The sequence below is a fragment of the Cervus canadensis genome, chromosome 19 (assembly GCF_019320065.1).
Source record: "Cervus canadensis isolate Bull #8, Minnesota chromosome 19, ASM1932006v1, whole genome shotgun sequence".
In the NCBI taxonomy this organism is placed as follows: Eukaryota; Metazoa; Chordata; class Mammalia; order Artiodactyla; family Cervidae; genus Cervus; species Cervus canadensis.
Window position 1 is genome coordinate 45,331,236 of NC_057404.1, and position 19,888 is coordinate 45,351,123.

General features: G+C 37.1%; 1 non-coding gene across 1 annotated transcript; it reads left to right on the forward strand.

Annotated features, from left to right (window-relative positions):
* Positions 1-409: 409 nt before the first annotated feature.
* Positions 410-516, forward strand: LOC122422432. The gene has a single exon (XR_006263830.1). It is a non-coding gene; the product is annotated as a U6 spliceosomal RNA (small nuclear RNA).
* The last annotated feature ends 19,372 nt before the right edge of the window (positions 517-19,888 follow it).

Below are 19,888 nucleotides of genomic sequence, written 5' to 3' on the forward strand. Positions count from 1 at the left end.
TCAGCTCCTAAGACTGTCACTGGATAAATGATTTTTGAATTGGTAGAAGATCTCCTGGAGAAGGGAAAGGCTATCCACTCCAGTATTCTGACATGGAGAATTCCATGGACTGTAAATGCCATGGTGTTGCAGAGTCAGACACGACTGAGTGACTTTCACTTATGTGGAAGATAATGCACTATTAGTGGTGGCTCAGACGGTAAAGAATCTGCCTGCAATGCAGGAGACCTGGGTTTGAGCCCTGGGTCATGAAAATCCCTGGAGAAGGGAATGGAAACCCACTCCAGTATTCTTGCCTGCAGAATTCCATGGACAGAGGTACCTGGCAGGCTACATTCCATGGAGTCGCAAAAGAGTCAGACACGACTGAGCTACTAACACACACACAGTACATAAGAATGTGTAGGTTGTGCTCGCTTCGGCAGCACATATACTAAAATTGGAACGATACAGAGAAGATTAGCATGGCCCCTGCGCAAGGATGACACGCAAATTCGTGAAGCGTTCCATATTTTTTTTGAAAAAAAAAAGAAAAAAAAAAATAAAGAAGAATGTGTAGGTTAACAGACCACAACTGACAAGAACAAAGCTGTAATAACTGCGGTGAGCATGGAGTCAGAATAACTACAAAAATGCAAAATATACTGGGTAGATAGAGGATATCTTTGCTTATGCCTCCCAGCACCACCTATTCTTCTCATAGTAAAAGCATCTTGGTTTTTCGTGGTGAAACTACCCACTCCCCATTGACCTATTCTTACTTCATGTGACTTCAGAGTGGACACAGAACCCAGACCTTGTAACTCAGAGCATTCTATCCTTGGCCATAGAAGCTGATTCTTAGCAGCAGGGTCAGGCACTTGCTGGCAACAGTAGAATGAGAAGTTCTCCTGCCAAGATTTCTTAATTTGCAGGAGGTAGGATAGGAGAGGGCTTCCCTGGTGGCTCAGTCATTGAAGAGTCTGCCTGCAACACAGGAAACCTGGGTATGATCCCTGCGACAGGAAGATCCCCTGGAGAAGGAAATGGTAACCCACTCTAGTATTCTTGCCTGGGAAATCCCATGGACAGAGGAGCCTGGAGGGCTATAGGGCATGGGGTTGCAGGAGCTGGACATGACTGACTGACTAAACCTACTTACCTACCTAAGATAGGGAAGCACCTACTCAAGAAAGAAGGCTCTTCAAGGGGAAAACAGAGTCAAGAGAGAGAGAAAGGTTACTAGTTACGGTTTGAGCCAAATCTGAAGTCTAATGTAAGAGGTTCTGTTATGAGAACCGATAAACTTTCCTTTTTGTCTAAGTTATTTCAAGGTAGGGGATTTTGCCACACAGGTCAAAAGAGGCTTATAAAAAAATACACTGAATTTGGAATAAACAGTTAAAATTCTCCAGTCTAGAAACAAATAGAGGACATTTGCTACTTGAGCAAATAAGTATACTTTCCATTAAGTTTAAGCTTAGCACAAGCTAGAGTTCAGGTTTAATTAGGGCCAAGAAGATGTTTGAGAATTTACTAGAGAACTATCATCCTATGTGATAGATACCAAAATTGCTTATGATTTTCTAATATGGAAATATACCTTAAGATTAAAAAGTTCTTTTTCAGATTGAAATGTATTTTATTATTCACATACTTTGGATCTTATAATTTTATATGAAATGGAACGGTAAGGAGAATCTCTTAAACTCTTTTGATTTATAATACCTCTTATATATTATTAAATTTATAAATACTTTTTGATTTTTAAATACCTCTCAGGATTATTAAGGGCTTCCCTGGTGGCTCAGATGGTAACGAATCTGCCTGCAACACAGAAGACCCAGGTTTTGATCCCTGGGTTGGGAAGATCCCTGGAGAAGGGAATGGCTACCCACTCCAGTATTCTTCCCTGGCGAATTCCCGGGACAGAGGAGTCTGGCAGGCTGCAGTCCATGGGGTCGCACAGAGTCAGACATGACTGAGCAACTAACCTTTCACTTTCAGGATCATTAGGTTGCAATAAACAAAAATTTACCCAAGTTCACATAGAAAATTTGAAGCACATGAGAAGAAATTTGATGGCACCTGAGGATAAGACCCAGAAGCGCAATTCAGCTTGTTCACACTGGCCTAGACCTGAGAACTGGAACCCTCTGCTTTTCTCAGACGCCCTGCTTCTTGTTCTTGCCTTCCTTTCTGCTGCTGTTTAATTCTTCTGTGTTTTTTGTTTTTTTTCTTTTTTCCCTGAAAACCACACTTCCTTGCTGACTTGTTGCAGTCTTCTCTTTATAACTGGATTTGGCGTATTTGTTTTTTTTTTTGGAGAGCCAACTTCCAGTAATATCTCTTTGTTAACTTGGGACTCAGTTTGTCTTAGCTGGATGATTCACTCAGTTTGATTTTTCTAAATTCCAAATTCCTGGTTAAGAGAATCAGCTTGGTTCCCTTTGGGGGCAGGGTCATCTGGTATCATCTGGTACAAAGAATCTACCTGGGTTCACCATTTCCCATAGTGGAAGTGTCCAGTGGGCACAGGTACTTTTCAGAAAGCATGTGAGAAGGGAGGCAGGGATTAATTTTTCTAGTGCAGAGAGTAATATATAAATAATCTTGATTACCACAAGAATATTTACATTCTTTCTTACTAGGGGAACATATTAAAATTATAAGAGATAGCCTTACAAAATTAATAATAATGATTTGAATCATTAATTCATTTAAGGGTACTATTGCATGGTTTCTGTTCTATACAGAGCACTTTGGTTTCTATTAAGAGTAAATTAAAATATACATAAGTTAGAAGATTCTTTAGACATGCTTTAAATTATTCCGTCCATTATGTTTTAGACAGTTGAAAATCAACAGTATTACCTCTACAGCATTCATTAATGTGTGGTATATTTCTGAACAAAAGAAAGATTTTAGAAATAACCCAGACATTACATTCACTCTGATCATTGTTTAGAGATGTTGGTTTCACTGGAAAGTTGAGGAGGGAAAAAGGAAATGAAAAAAAAAAAATCAATGACTAACCTACAAGATCAATTGAAGAATTCAAAATTGTTTCTGATGTTACAACCAACCTAATTTCTCAACATCATAAAATAATTTAAAACATATTCATATAGCTATAGATAATATTTATCTAAAGCAAAGAAATTGTAACCATACAAAATCAAATGCGTCTGACTTAGTTTTAGGGAATCTTTATGACCTAATATGCAAAGCAATTTTGGAGGAAACTAAAGTAAAAAATTTAAGCTCTCAGAGATCTGATATTTTTTCTGAAATGTGACATATTGAAATAATCTCTACTAAAAGGAGTACTGATGAGGCAATTGAGCAAATGATATTAGTTCAGAAGATGAAAGAAGCAAATGACATATTAACAATCAACAATATAAACAATATAAAATAGAAAATGTACAATACTTGCTGTAACTGTTTAGGGTTTCTCTACTGCTTGATATTTCAAGCTATTTATAAAGGTGATTTGATGATTTTTCATTAATGAAGCAATCTGGACATGAAATTATGCTTATGCTTAAATACAGAAAAAAATTAAGAAAGAGACTGATTAAAGAACTGCCGGGAGAAATATCAATAACCTCAGATATGCAGATGACACCACCCTTATGGCAGAAAGTGAGGAAGAACTAAAGAGCCTCTTGATGAAAGTGAAAGAGGAGGGTGAAAAAGTTGGCTTAAAGCTCAACATTCAGAAAACTAAGAACATGGCATCCGGTCCCATCACTTCATAGCAAATAGATGGGGAAAGAATGGAAACAGTGGAAGACTTTATTTTGGGGGCTCCAAAATCACTGCAGATGGTTACTTGCAGCCATGAAATTAAAAGACGCTTACTCCTTGGAAGGAAAGTTATGACCAACCTAGACAGCATATGAAAAAGCAGACACATTACTTCGTGAACAAACGTCCGTCTAGTCAAGGCTATGGTTTTTCCAGTAGTCATGTATGAATGTGAGAGTTGGACTATAAAGAAAGCTGAGTGCTGAAGAATTGATGCTTTTGAACTGTGGTGTGGGAGAAGACTCTTGAGAGTCTCTTGGACTGCAAGGAGATAAAACCAGTCAATCCTAAAGGAAATCAGTCCTGGGCGTTCACTGGAAGGACTGATTATTTAAATAATCACTATAAGAAACAAAACAAGAATGGTTTAAATTGTTACAATCTAATTTCTGAGGAAGAAGACGAATTTTTCCTAATGAGAGCCACATGTCATTTGTAGTATTAGAAAAGTGTTAGGATTCGTTAATTAATAAAGTGCAAAATCACTAGAAAACTATGTAGATATGTGAGTATTTTATATAGTGGTCTCTTCAACTAGATATGGCGTTTCAAATGACTGAGTAATAAGCTCAGCCTTTGGAGGGGGGACCAAAAAATGCTTCCAAGCAGAGACGATATCTGACCTGAGATTTACGGAATGAACAGGAAATAGTGAACCAGGGCACAGTGACAGAGGCCACAGGAACAAAAAAGACACTGAGCTGCAAGCATGCGTGGCAGGCTTCCTGAGTGGGGAGAGCTCAGAATGGACTGGGGACAAATGAGGAGCTTGGAAAGCAGCAATTCCAGGAAAACAGTGTCTCAGGCGAGGACTGGAGTGCCACGCCCTCGATTTCTTTCACAGTTTCAGGTTTGTTCAGTTATGTTCCTCTGAAAGATTTATCTCCTTAAACCTGGACAACTCCAGGAATATCACCTGTCCTTGCTCAAACACACTCTTCATCAAATATTAAAAAGGCTTTTTAACATTCAAAATGTGTGTTCCCAGGGGCAGCTCTTCTGCAGCCATGCCTGCTCAAGGAGAGGTACTTTCTGCCACTCAGTATCCTCAGGGCCTAGCCCCATGCAGCACACCGATGGTGCTTAATAAATGTTTAATGAAAGAAGAAACAAACGCTAAGCAGTAACTTTCTGCATATTTCTCGAAGGCCTTGCAATGAAAATTAATAAAAGTTGGACACTAAAGCATAGCCTGTTATGTAACTGTCATGGTTAATAATGAAATAATTGAAATGGATTGACAATTCATGGTTTAATGTATCTTTCTGATTAATCTGCCTAAAAATAATAGGAGCTTGGTCTGCAAGTCACGCAAACTCTGCTATGAACTAGGTGTGTGAACCTGGACAAGTAACTTAATTTCATCTTTAAAACAATGAGAACAACTGTCCCTTTAAGTCCTATAATATAACAGGATGCAGAGATCATTTTAAGTATAATTTTGAATACACTAAAAATAATGTATTTATCTCACTTGTTTGCTATTATGCAGAGAATGATTTAGTTTTGTATAATGATTGAATTTCTTTCCTTTTGCCCAAACTATATGCAGAAAATTATTTTACTGTTGTCAATATACAGTCATACCATTAATCATATAAATTTATGTATATATACATACACACGCACATATATATATTGCTTTTCTCTCTCATGAGTATAAGAAAAACAGTATTAATATTCTAGTGCAGTTACTTTTGGAAGTTTATAAAGTAAAAATTTAAAGAGTAAATGTTGAAAATAAGGAAGAGAGAGAAACAGAATTCAGTTATCAATTTATATATTCTCACCTTTATCTTTTCAAAAAAATTGAAGTAGTTAAACAAAAACATTGTACACAATATTCCAAAGAACAGCCTTTCTGTATCTGCTGAATTTATTTATCAGAGGAACAACAGAGATAAAATAAATCTTTTAAATTCAGGCTAGTTCCTTAGGGACAATTAAATCTTAGATATTTATATAACAACGTAGGTAGAGAGGCACTATATAGTTGGACAAAATTTGTCATTACAGGAAAAGTAAATAACTTACACACACACAACAGGAAAACATTTATCACAAAAGGCAGAACAGGCAGGAAAATTTTCACCAAGAATTTAAAACTGCAATGTGAAGCAGCAGTAATTCACTGCCAAGAGTTTAGAGATAAAAAGCATAACAACCACCCTAACTTTTACAAGCAGAAAATATAAACGTGTTACAAAGAGAATTTTTCCAAAGCCATGACTTATTCACATAGCCATCATTGCTGTGAAAATGGATGTTTTCACTATGTGTTCACTTAACGACTCAAGAACTCAATAATTCAGTTCAGTAAATACTTGCCACATATATAGTCAAGCAGCAAGTCAGGACACAAAGATGTTTACAGCATAGTCTTCACTCTCAAACGGCCCACAGTCTCAGAAGGGAGGCAGATATGCAAAGAAATAAGTTACAGTACAGTGAAGTGAAAGATTAACAATATGTGCAAAGTACAGAGGGAGCAGAGAAAAATTAATAATGATGAATAATTACTTCTATAGAGATTCGAGGGAAGGAAAGTATAGAAGAAAATTTCCCAGAGGAGGAGAATTCTGGGCTAAATAGTTCAACCAGAAGTTCACTTTCCCCTACTTCACTCTCTGTATTCCTGAAAAGACAATGCTTGTTTGGAAAAATGAAGAAGGATCATCACAGCAGGGTTTGATTTTATTTTCTGGCAAGAAATAAAGGAGTACAAGGGGCCAGAAATCATGGCAATTAGAGGAGAAAGGCCAGAACTTAAACAATCATAATAACCAAAGAGAAAGTCTTTTAAATCAATTTTAAATTGAATTTACAATAATTATGAAGCATTATTTTCCTTCATATCTTCCAAGAGGATCTCAATCTGCCAAATACCATCCATAAATTTATCCTGCACATTTGTTTCTAGTAGAGTGAAAGTTGTTTATGTATAGCTGTCCTACTCCAGAGATGGTCAGGGCATGACCTATATGTCTTTAAATATTCAAAATTTGTTTTTGGAATCAAAGACCTAATGCATGCTCTCCTACTGTGCACTGAAAATAGCCTCCAAGGATACAGTAAAGGAAAAATCATTTGGGGATAATATTGTTATGTCACTGGTTCAAAGAATATAGATGCAACTGCTAGTATTTTTTAGTAAAGCTCTCATTGATGAGGGCATAACGAGTCAGACATGACTTAGCAACTGAACAACATCAAAAATCATCGATGGAGTACCTATTGCCTGCCAGGCACTTCACTGAGGGCTGCATTTACATTTTTCCATTTGGTCTTTATCACTTCCTTGCAAGTAAATAATACCCAATTGACATGAGGATCTGAACTCCAGAATTACCAGTCTTCAGAAGCTTCACAAAACTATAAGGCTAAATTTGAGGATGGGGGAAAAGAAAGTATGGAGGATTTTTCAGGTAGATTAAACAGTCTGAAGCAAGGTGACCAAAGAATTTGAAGTGTTAATTCTGCCTCTTTTATGCACAGGAAGACAGCAAGCACTCGCATCCACCCATAGTTGGGTCACCCTCTGCTGTATTCTCCTCCCTACTGTAACTGACTTTCCTAAATTTCAGAATCCATGTGTGACTTAAGTCATGCCAAACCCTTGACTGAGGAAGCCCAGAGATCTTGGATGTGGGGGATGTAAGCTGCTGATGTGATTCATCCTTAAAGAGCTCAATATCCAACATGGTGTGGAACTTTCCAGCTCTACCTGAACAAGTACAAATGCTTTCGCCTGCTCAATCTGCAAAACTAAAGCATGCTGTTAATAATGGAAACATTTCTCTCCCTACTATTTTTAAGGATTCCAAGGAAATCCATACAACAGCTTGCTTCCTCTCAAGAAAAAGGGAGATACGTTTATTTTGACAGACTATCTCTTCTCCAAATACCTATCATAAATCAGTCACTGTTTCCCTAACACAGATCCAAATTCCCCAAACCAAAACAGACAGTTTTATTTGCTATCCCTCATGTACTTTCATTGTCAGCATCAAGTCCCCAAAGTGGTGGGGTTAAAGCATGCCTTCCTTGGCCACATTGTATTTCAACAAACCTCTTTAAATTATTGCTCAAACTCCAGAATTTCATGGAAAAGAATTTGAAATTTGTTGGCCTGGAATTACTATGTTCTTAATTTTACAGAGAGATGGATATTTTTGCACAGGAGTAACAATCTCAAAATAGACAGTGAATTCATTACTAAGAGGTTAACTATTTTTAATTGTATATGTTTACAATCTCTTTACCAAGGATCCGTCAGTTAAACATTTTACAAATTGATAAATTATCTTATAAAACATGCCTCTTCCCACCAACGTCCATGATTTGCTCTTTGACCTTTGACGTAGATTGTCTTAAATCAACATAAAATTGTTAGTGGTAAAGGTTGGCAGGTCTGATTCCAAATCCTCTGCTTTTTGTAACAGTTTTATTTCCTGTCTGGTAAGCTCCAGCTGATGACTGTGCCATGCAGATGGCACTCAGAATTCCACTCTGCAGATCTTGTGTTGGAGTAAGAAATCTGATTTGCACCACCTCTAACTCTGCACCTCAGTGTACACTTAAGACTTCTGCAGTGTTCTTTAGGTTTACATGCTTCCAATCTAACATTCCATTATTTCAACCAAGGCAGTTTTCAGAAAGGGTCCCAAGAAAGTTACTTGATTTGAGAGACAGTTACCCTCAAAATGATCTTGACAGTTTGCATGAACTGAGCTATCAGTTCTAGGAACTTACTGCTTTAGTCAGTTTGGGCTGCTATTAAAAAATTACCGTAGACTGGGTGGCTGTTAAAACAACAAACATTTATTTCTCAAGATGTGGCAGGCTGGAAGTCAGAGATCAGACTGCTAGTTTGGTCAGTTTAAGAGCCATCTTCTTGGTTCGGTCCTCATACAGCCTTTCCTCGGGGTGCACGTGAAGACAGAGATTTCATGTCACCTCCTCTTTTATAAGAGCACTAATTACCTTCCAAAGACCTCCACTTTCAAATACCATCACACTGGGAATTATGTTTTCAACATAAGAATTTTGGAGATAAAAACATTCAGCTCATAGCACTTAAAAACAGACCATAAAGTTTTATTTTCTGGAGGTAGAGGGCATGCAGTGAATACAGATGGAAATAGCACCAGTAATACCTACGCCCAGTCTTCCCTTTCTATCTCAAGGCTCTATCCCAGGATCAGTTCCAGCTATACCTCTTAAGAATAATTGTCACTTTTGACTTGTGTGATGTTAATGCCTCTACTTAGCTATGTTTGGTTATAGGAATCCTCTTTGCTTCCACACAAAGGTAAGTGGGAAAGTCGGGTTGCCTCTTGCATTGTCACTTTAACTGTACAGGTCTAGAATGTCACTTGTGGCTTCCCTTGTTTTTGACCAGAGCTCAGACACTCCACAGAGCTTCCATTCAACATGACCATCCAACCAATTTATTAGAAGAAAATATATGTTCTTAGTAGTCCACTCTATGACTTGATTATAGTAGAAGCAGAGGCTTACCTTTCATCTGCTTAATACTTCTAAGATCAATTCAGGGAGGCAAAAGCTATATCATGAGTTCAATAACTTTATTAAGGAAGGCAATATTAATCAATACTTAGTTGAGTCTGCCCCAAGAGAACTCAGAAACAGAGTTACTTCTTCACGAGATACACCTAGAATGCCAACTCAAGTAAACCTAAATATTTATGCTTATTATTATTCCTGGGACATTTGCCATAGACGATACCCATACTCTTTTTAAAATCTCCAATATAAGACAATTAGAAACAAGCTCCATGGTCAGAAATAGTAACATAGGAATTAAAACCTCGTGAAAGGGATTCCATCACAACTAGGAAGCATTAAAGAGATTTTTAAAAATTAATTCAATATGAAAATAATTCATATTGCTTCATATCAAGACTTATTTATCAATTTTAATTTAAATGTTTAATAATACAGATATTACACTTAAAATCCAAAATAATATAAAAAATAAAGTTATCAACCAACATGGAGATGCACTGTTCCTGAGGTTCTCTGCCAGGCTAGATGACTCACAATCTGGAATCAAGATTGCTGGGAGAAATATCAACAACCTCAGATATGCAGATGACACAACTCTAATGGCAGAAAGCAAAGAGGAAAAAGATGGCTTAAAACTCAACATTCAAAAAACTAAGATCATGGCATCCATCATTTCATGGAAAATAGATGGGGAAGCATTGGAAACAGTGACAAATTTTATTTTCTTGGGTTCCAAAATCACTGCAGACAGTGACTGCAGCCAAGGAATTAAAAAATTCTTGATCTAGAAAGAAAAGCTATGACATCACTTTGGTGACAAAGGTCTGTCTAGCCAAGCTATGGTTTTTCTAGTAGTCAAGTGTGGATGTGAGAGTTAAACCATAATGAAGGTTGAGTGCCACAGAATCAATGCTTTTGAACTGTGGTGTTGGAGAAGACTCTTGACAGTCTCTTGGACTGCAAGAGATCAAACCAGTCAATCCTAAAGGAAATCAACCCTGGATATTCATTGGAAGGCCTAATGCTGAAGCTGAAACTTCAATACTTTGGCGCCCTGATGCAAAGAGCCAACTCATTGGAAAAGACCCTGATGGTAGGAAAGATTCAAGGCAGGAGGAGAAGGGGACAAAAGAGGATGAGATGGTTGGATGGCATCAATGACTCAATGGACATGAGTTTGAGCAAACTCAGGGAGATGGGAAGGACAGGGAAGCCTGGCATGCTGCGGTCTGTGGTGTTGCAAAGAACCAGACATGACTTAATGACTGAACAATGAACAATGAAGATGTAAATTTTTTTTTTTTAAGATGTAAGATTTTAAAATACCCTAACTGTGCTAAATTAACCCTTTAGTTTTGAAGCCACTTCCATTTTTCCTATATATCCAAGAAATGGAAGATCTGTAGTATTATAATTACTATTGCTAATTATTTATTATCATGCTATTATTAATTCATTCAACAAACATGTATTTCATACCTGCTATATACTAAATTCTCTCCGGGCCCCTTCATATGGCATAGTTTGCTCTTAGCCTAGCTATAGTGAGCATGCTGGCAATGGAGGCTCTTATTTACGGGCTTTTCAATATATATGTGCAGCTTTTAGGTGTAGCTGCTATATATATATGCAGCTCTCAGGTATAGCTGGTATATCTGGCTTAAATATTAATAAAAAGATATTAAAGAACTTCTGTAATTTATTGAGTATGTACTATAGTCCAATAATGTCTTTAAAGAGTTTAGGTAGATGATCAAGCATATAGTCAAAACTTAAAAATGAGAAAATCAAGTCAAAGAGAGATTAACTAACATACCCAGGCTTCCACTATTGAACACAAAATTACAGATGGCCATAAATAATGTACCCAAAGTAACTGATGGTACATTTCAATTATAAAATCATATAATCACATTATTTTACCATAAGAGAAATAGTGAATACTCTAACCCCTATGCCTAAACAGTGCTTAGTAGATAAAGGTCATAAAACACACATTTTTTTAGATGATTAAATGAATGAATATTTTGTCATATTTTGGTTTGAAATAATTAAATTTCTTAGTCAGTTTCTCTGCTAGCTACAGAGTTTAAAGCTGAGGCTAATGTCCAAACTCATGTAGTAAATGGTGAATTGTGATAACCTGAAGAGCAAGGTAAGGGGATTTTTCTAACATCCAAATTCCTAGTGAAGGCAGCAGTACTCATTCATTTATTTATTCAAAAATAAGTGATCAGTCACCTTGTGCCATAAAATGCAAAAATAAGCAAGAAGACAGTCTTAGACTTTGCTAAAGTTTCAGTTGCATTATTAAAGACTTGAACAAGCAAACAGTAAATCTGCAACTTAGATAACTATAATGGGAAGCTTCAGGATACCGTAAGGTGGGAAGAGAAACTGCAGGACACTTAGAGAGAAAGTAAGGATAAACAAACTTGGAATGTTAGAGAAGTCCTCCTTGATAAAGTAAAACTGAAGTTAGGATAAGATGGATGGCATCAAATCAGGTTAAAGAAAAGCGCCGGAGTGGTGGAAGGGCATTCCAAGCAATGGGGACCACAAGAGAAGAGTGGGAATGCGCTTGTTCTGCTAGCATGACCTAGGGAAGAGCAAGGTAGATGGAGGCCCAAGGTGAGAGGTGAAGTGTGATGGGAGGTGTGGAAGAAGATGCAGCAGAGGCCACATCATGCAGGCTATGTTATGGAATTAGCACTTTATTCTAAAAACAGAGATACCATTGAACAGATTCACATAGAGGGACAACTTGAACAAAAATATCTTGAAAAGTCCAGTCTGGCCATATTGTGCAGCATGGCTTGGAAGAAAACAAGGAAACTAGTTTGGAAATTAGAATAGTACAAGAGAACCATAACAGATTGAAGTAGAGAAAATAGAGTAAAATGAACCCCCCCCCCAAAAAAACCAGAAAAGATAAGATGTACTTAAAGTTAAGAATGAGTTGGTCCACAGAAGGAGGGATACCATGTCCCTAGAAACCTCTCCTTTTCATTTGCTTCAAAACAGCCCTATCACCCCATCAGAACATGAATCCCAGGAAAATGACTGACAGAAATTTATCTGACCCTGAACAACACAGGTTTGAACTTCAAGGGTTCACTTCTGTGCAGATTTTTTTCATCAGGTACCACAGTACTACATGAGCCTCGGTTGAATCCAAGGGTGTGGAACTACAGACATGGACGGCCAACTGTGAGGTTACGTGTGGATTTTCTACTGTGCGCTGGGTCAGCGTTCAAGGGTCAACTGTACATGAATTAGTGAATACTCTAACCCTTATGCCCAAACAGTGCTTAGTAGATAAAGATCATAAAACACACATTTTTCTGGATGATTAAATGAATGAATAAATACAATCATTTTAAAGACAAGAGCTACTCAGATTCTTGGATAAAATATGTATCCACTGTCAAAAATACTTCTTGACATTTTTGACAGTGATTTGTACAGCCTATCATTATTTAAATCATTATACAATACCACCTATTTCACCACAAATGATAATTGGATATAAGGAAAAACAGAAATGTAAAACAACAATGAAAACCTGTAAGGAATTTAATAGTTTTCAGCAAAACTGTTCTTGATTGGTACCTAATTACCCTCTCTCTCTTTTTTTTTTGCAACATGTACCTGTGGGAGTATACAATACCCTCCTCTCCTACATAAACTGCTTTAAATACATTTTTAATAAAATTTATTCAGTATCTTTAGTTTTACATATTTTAAACCAATACAATCATTTTAATAAGAGGCTTGCTTTACTTTTTTGAATATACATAGTTATAAAATCTTTCCACATTAAATATTGTTTCTGCTTGCTTTCACTCTTATAAGAAAGAGATGTGGTCCTATCAACATATTTTGTTGGGGCTGCCCCTGGTGGTCCAATGGTTAAGAATCTGCCTGTCAATGCAGGGAACATGGGTTTGATCCCTGGTCTGGGAAGATCCCAATGCCATGGAGTAACTCAGTCCATGTACCACAACGACTGAAGCTCATGAAGAGTCTGTGTTCCACAATAAGAAAAGCCACCACAATGAGAAGCCCATACACTGCCAAAAAGAGGAGCTCCTACTTGCTGCAGCTAGAGAATGCCCATGTGCAGCAACAAAGATCTAGTGCAGCCAAAAATAGATAAAATTTTAAAAATATATTTTGTGAAAGGTAATAAAGTTTTAAACAATCACACAATATTCAAAATATCCCATCACATATTTTTTAATTATCTACACTTTTAGGTGAATTCTTTCAGTGAAATTGGAGTAGACAGACATTGTAGTACATTATCGCCAATGTACTCTGGCAAATCACACACAGACCTCTGACAAGATGCAAAACCACTATCACCCATTGGGAGAGTCTTCACCGAACTGTAGTTTCTCTACCCCTGCAGCTATATATCTATGTAATGTATATAGATACAGCTCTAGCTTACAGATATTCATTTCTAATTTTTTCTACCAATACAAGTAAGGTCCTTTCTCACTCCATATTTTTCTCTTCTTATATCCTTGTTAAAGAGAAATAACTTTCCTGTTTTTCCTTTAGAAGCAATTCAGCAAAAATTGCCAAAGATTGCTTTATTTTACTGTTACATCCAAAATAATTTTCTGCTTATTTATATAGTACAGAGACACAGAAAATTTCAACCTCTTCCTATTTGTACATTTTATACAAAAGAGAAATGTGTAATCTTCAGGCTGTTAGGACATCAAAGCATGTGTCATTGATGTTAAAATTCACATTTCATTTTTCCCTTTTACAGCAGCTAATCAAGTAGTAGAAGGTCACCAATTGACCATCTGATTTAATATTCTGAAGTAATCACATAAAGCTGATAACGAAGCAAAAAGAGAAAACGTAAATATAGGATGTGGTGAGATATTTGGATTGGAGTGTCTGTAAAATAGCACAAGCATTAGTCAAGTGCATTCAATTAAACATCATGTTCATTACCTCTGGATATTGCACAATCCTGTCTTTGGATCCAGTTGTGTATTTAAGTCTCTGACTTATGTGCAATGGAGAGAGAGCATGTTGATAGAATACGAGCTAGCTGCTTAAATTGCATAACCATTACATTTATGTGATTCACCCAGCTGGACATCCTTCCTGAATGACTCCTGAGTGATATTTTTAAATATACATTCTTCTAGGGGAAGGGCTGAGATAAATCACTGTATGTTCTTCTCTCCAAAAGCTGTTCCATAAAGATTCTGTCTCTTTGATGGATCTCAAAATTTCCTGACAGTTGAATATACCCTGTAACAGAGTATCTGTAAAGCAAAAATGTATATAACATGCTTTCTTCAAGCCCACATGTAACAAATAAAGATATCAAATGAACTGACATTTCTGCATTACAGCTTAAAATAACATCCTGTGTGACTTCTATATGCTGTGCTGTTAGCTCAATTTCAGATTTTCTAAACACTGGCTTTGCTTTCAAAGAATAATGTTCCAGTTCCTGTACTGAGTGTGTGGAAAGTGGTTCTAAAGCTGGAGGGAAAGTTAAGAATGTGTGGGTTTTGGCTTCAGAATTAGCCATGCTTTAGTGATCTCCTGCATTAAACTGTTTCTTATTAATAGATCATGCAACTACCCACCACTGTTCACCCTCCCCCTTCCCCACACACATATCTGACACATTCTTATAATCAATAGCAAATGTTCATTCTGAAAGTTTCACTTTTTTTTCTTAAGCCCACCCTGACTTTCATTCTGATACAATGAAACCATCAACTATCAGAATTTAGTGTTTGGAGTGAAGCATATAAAATTAGTGAGTATATCCTGAAAGTATATTTGATACTTTTGAAGTAATATAACATTTATTGAGTTTATTCTCTCCAAAGAGAATGGAGATTTATCCTGAATAAACAAAAGGAGAATATATGAAGTTATGTAGATATTTAGCAATTATGACAAAATGTATGAAAATTTTACATTTAAAGACCTTTCCACTTTGAATAAAGATTTTGCAAATGCTTTAGAAATAAACTCTTAAAAGTTTTCAAAAGCTTATGCTGCCTTTTAAATCATCTTAAGCCATTGTAACAGTTCTAATACATTTAACCATGTAGATCTTATGATTTCACTCTGCCCAGGACAAATTGTAGCTCTTATTTAACATGTAGCCAAGCATTTGCTCTCCTCTCTATTCTCATCTAACTGCTCTGCTTCACTGATACTGTTGTTCCTCCTCTTGATGAGATCCACTCCTTCCCCTGGCTGCTGTCAGACTTCTGCCTCTTCGCTCTACACAGATTCTTACCGAAATCTTTGCTGAATTGACCTTATTTCTCACACTTTCTAAATATAAATGCCCTACATCTCTCCTGTCCTCCCTTTCTGAACGTCTGTTAACATTACTTGCACTTAAATATGAAACTACAAATACATGGATTTTTCTCTCTTGCTCTCTCTCTTTCCCTCCCTCCCCCTCCCCCAACTGTGTGTGTTCTTCCCTAAATTTCCTTAAATCTTTTTGTGACTATGCTTGAGAGAAGTAAATTACCGGTGTGGTGATACAGATTTACAATTAATACAACATCAGAGGAGATAACTTAAGAGATCATCCATTTTACTTTATGAAGGAAGAAATAATTTTGAGGGATTTATGAGCTCCCTGTGCTGGAGTCTATACCTATTCATTCAGCACATCCTACGGGCAGGCACTACTTAACGCTGATTAAGGTATGGTATTTACTCTCAAAATGTTTAGGCCAACAGAAGAAAGGGATATATAAAAATCACTACAGTACAATTGTAAATGTAAAATAGTAGATATACATACAACACACAGACACTTTATAGACAAGAGAGTAGGATGAGTGGAGAGAGAAGCCAAAGATCACAATCAGAGGAAGGATTACTATGACAGGAGGTCAGAACATGTGAAAAATTTTCTAGGAGGATCAAGGGAGCAAGGTATTTCAGACGGAGCAGTGTGCTTAGAGAGCTTAACCTGGTGCCAGTGTGAATACTGATGGAAAGCTTAGAAATTGGCATGATCCTCATATATAAAAGGGTTCTTTTTATAATACACATCAATGGGACCATGTTGTTGTTTAGTCGCTAAGTCGTGTCTTTGACCCCTTGGACTGCAGTCCCCCAGGATCCTCTCTATATGGGATTTTCCAGGCAAGAACACTAGAGTGGGTTGCCATTTCCTTCTCCAGGGGCCCTTCCCAACCCAGGGATTGAACATGTGTCTCCTTCATCGGCAGGTGGGTTCTTTACCACTGAGCCACCATCTGACCCTTGAATAACACAGGTTTGGGACTGTGCTTGCCCACTTATATACAGATTTCTCCCAGTACTCCAGAGTCTGGTCGGTGAAATTTGCAGATACAGAGCGCCGGATATGGAGGGCCCATGGTAAAGTTATTTATGCTCAGATTTTGACTACATGAGAGTCAGTGACCCTAACCCCTGTGATGTTCAAGGGTCACCTGTGTATACAATAAAGCATTACTATGTATGTTAACACGGAAGTTCTCAGCACTGGGCCATGTCCTATACAGCACTCCCAGGAATAATTCACATGGGGTCAACAGATGTGCTGACAATAAAATTTGCATTTTACAATATTAGTTTTTGATGTTACAAATTCTCAAATACTAATCTAATTGCAGCTCACAAATTTTTATAAATAAAATGTTATTATAGCTGTCATAAATCTGTTCTCATTTTTATTAATTTTTGATCCACAGATCATTTAGAAAATGTTTGAGAATGCCTAAATAAATGGGGGAGAGGGTAAATATTAATATGTTTTGTTGTTAATACCTAAAGTATACTGAATTGTGGTCAGAAAATGTAAGCTTGATAATATTGATTTTTTTATATTTGGTGATGCTATTGCACACTTTGAGTTCAATTTTTCCAAATACCATATGGGGGTATAAAATGTGCATTCACTAATCATTGAGTGTAGAAATTTAACATATGTCTATTAAATGAAAAAATTTAATGTGCTATTGAAATTAATTATATTTTCACTTCTTTGTCTTTGCCCTCTCCATTACTATGGGAGGTTTGTTAAAATTTTCCCACTCTGATGGTGAATTTGTCAATAATTCCTTGTAATTTGGTCAATTTCTTCATAAATTGAAAGTTCTTATGAATATTTAGCTGAAGAATATTTATATCTTAATGAAGAAATAATTTTATCCTCTTTACCTCTAGTAATTCTTTTTGTCTTAATATCTGTCATTCCATTCACTCAGACTAAAAGCCATACCCAAAATCTAGTCTCCTTTCACTCACATCTAAAACCCAAGTCACTAACAAATCCTGCCAATTCTACCTTCAAAATACAACCAAAAATCAACAACTTCTCACCTCTTCCATTGCTACCAGCAAATCCAAATCATAGATTTTCTTCTTTTAATCTTTAATCATTTAAGTGTGTTATCTCATATCCTCTATCTTTTAATTCTAAGGAACTTGACATTCTGAGTGGTGTATTTCTCTGTGTTTTCTGCTGTTTTGTCATGAATTGTGTTCTTGCGTTCACTGCAATTTTAGATTGTGACCTTACCGTATGTGGGACTTCATCTTTGGAGGAACTACCTGGCCTACTTGAGAATGTATCCATCCAGAGAAGTGTTGGTTTTGCTTAGCCAGGTGCTTCAAAGGTGTAAGTAACGTAGGTGTTTTTCTATGTTAATGTTAAGATTGTACAAGAAATTAAAAAACCTAACCCATTTGTGGAAGAGTCATAGATGAGAAAGATTATTTTCTCGGGCTCCAAAATCACTGTGGGCAGTGACTGCAGCCATAAAACTAAAAGATGCTTGCTCCTTGGAAGACAGGCTATGAGAAACCTAGGCAGTATGTTAAAAAGCAGAGAAATGAGAAACCTAGACAGTGTATTAAAAAGCAGAAACTTCAAAGCTATGGTTTTTCCAGTAGTCATGTATGGATGTGAGAGTTGGACCATAAAGAAGCCTGAGCACTGAAGAATTGATGCTTTCGAACTGTAGTGCTGAAGACTCTTGAGAGTCCCTTGGACTGCAAGGAGATCAAACTATTCAATCCTAAAGGAAATCAACCCTGAATATGGAAGGCTTGATGCTAAAGCTGAAACTCTAATACTTTGGTCACCTGAGGCAAAGAGCTGACTCATTGGAAAAGACCCTGATGCTGGGAAAGATTGAGGGCAGGAGGAGAAGGGGGCAAGAGAGGATGAGATGGTTGGATGGCATCACCAAGTCAAAGGACAGGAGTTTGAGCAAACTCCAGGATAACGAAGGACAGGAAAGCCTGGCGTGCCTGCAGTCCATGGGATCTCAAAGGGTCGGACAAGACTGAGCAACTGAACAACAAAAAACAACATAGATGAGAACTATGAGAGAGACTGTTTTTTTCTTTACCGAGTCTAAGCTATGCTGATCAAGTTTCCTTGTTATCTACCCTTGCAGGTTTGAAGTTTTTCTATGTCACCCTTACCCAACTTAACACTGGCATCTCAGTTTGAATCCCCAGGTATGTAGGTAGGCCTTACCTACATTCCCTGAATGGCTGTTAAAACCTCACCCCCTGGCTGGCAAACTAGCAGCTTGTCTCCAACTACCATTCCTGAAAGCTACAGCCTACCTACACTCCCACTTACCTCTCTTGCTACAGTTCTCATTTTGCTTTTATAACCAACATTTTAAAAAGGCATTTTGTACCTTATTGAACAAGTCCAAGTGTATTGTAGATAAACACTTTTTCAGAGAAATTACTAGAGAATCTGATTGTAAACAGACTTGCATTTATATTTTGTGTGCTCCATCATATACAACTCTTTGCAATCCCATGGACTATAGCCAGCCAGGCTCCTCTGTCCCTGGAATTTTCCAGGCAAGAATACTAGAGTGGATTGCCATTTCCTACTCCAGAAGATCTTCCTGACCTAGGGATCGAACTTGTGTCTCTTGCGTCTCCTGCATTGGGGGCAGATTCTTTACCATTGTGCCACCTTTTAAACTTTTTAAAATTAAAAATTATGCATGTATTTATATTTTATTATAGGAAATTAAAAAAACAAAAAGCAAAGAAGTTGATTTCTTCTAACTAGTTCAGCTACTTAACAAATTTATCAAGTACCCCAGATTCTTTCTCCCCATCTTGCCATTCTTAGTGTGTTGGCTTTTCATTCTTAGGTATATCACCTCTTGGTTGCAAAGTGGTTGCTGCACTCCACGTATTTCATAAATATTCTAGACAGCAAAAACAGAGAAGAGCAAAGGGCCACCCTAGCTATAAAATATTTTCTCAGATCCCTCAGTAGCTGAGTTTACTAAGTCTCTTTACCAGATGACCACTTTAAGTATCAAGGGAGGCTAGGGTGAGGTGGTTTATTAATGTGAATTTTAAGAGTGTAGAGGAAATTAAAACACCTAACCCATTTGTGGAAGAGTCATAGGTGAGTCCTATAAAGAGAGAGTAGTTTTTTTCTTTCAGAAGCCTGAGCTATAATGGTCAAGTTCCCCTTATTATCTACCTTTGCAGAAGTGAGGCCTTTTACACCAGGTGGGGGAGGGGCGAGGTACTA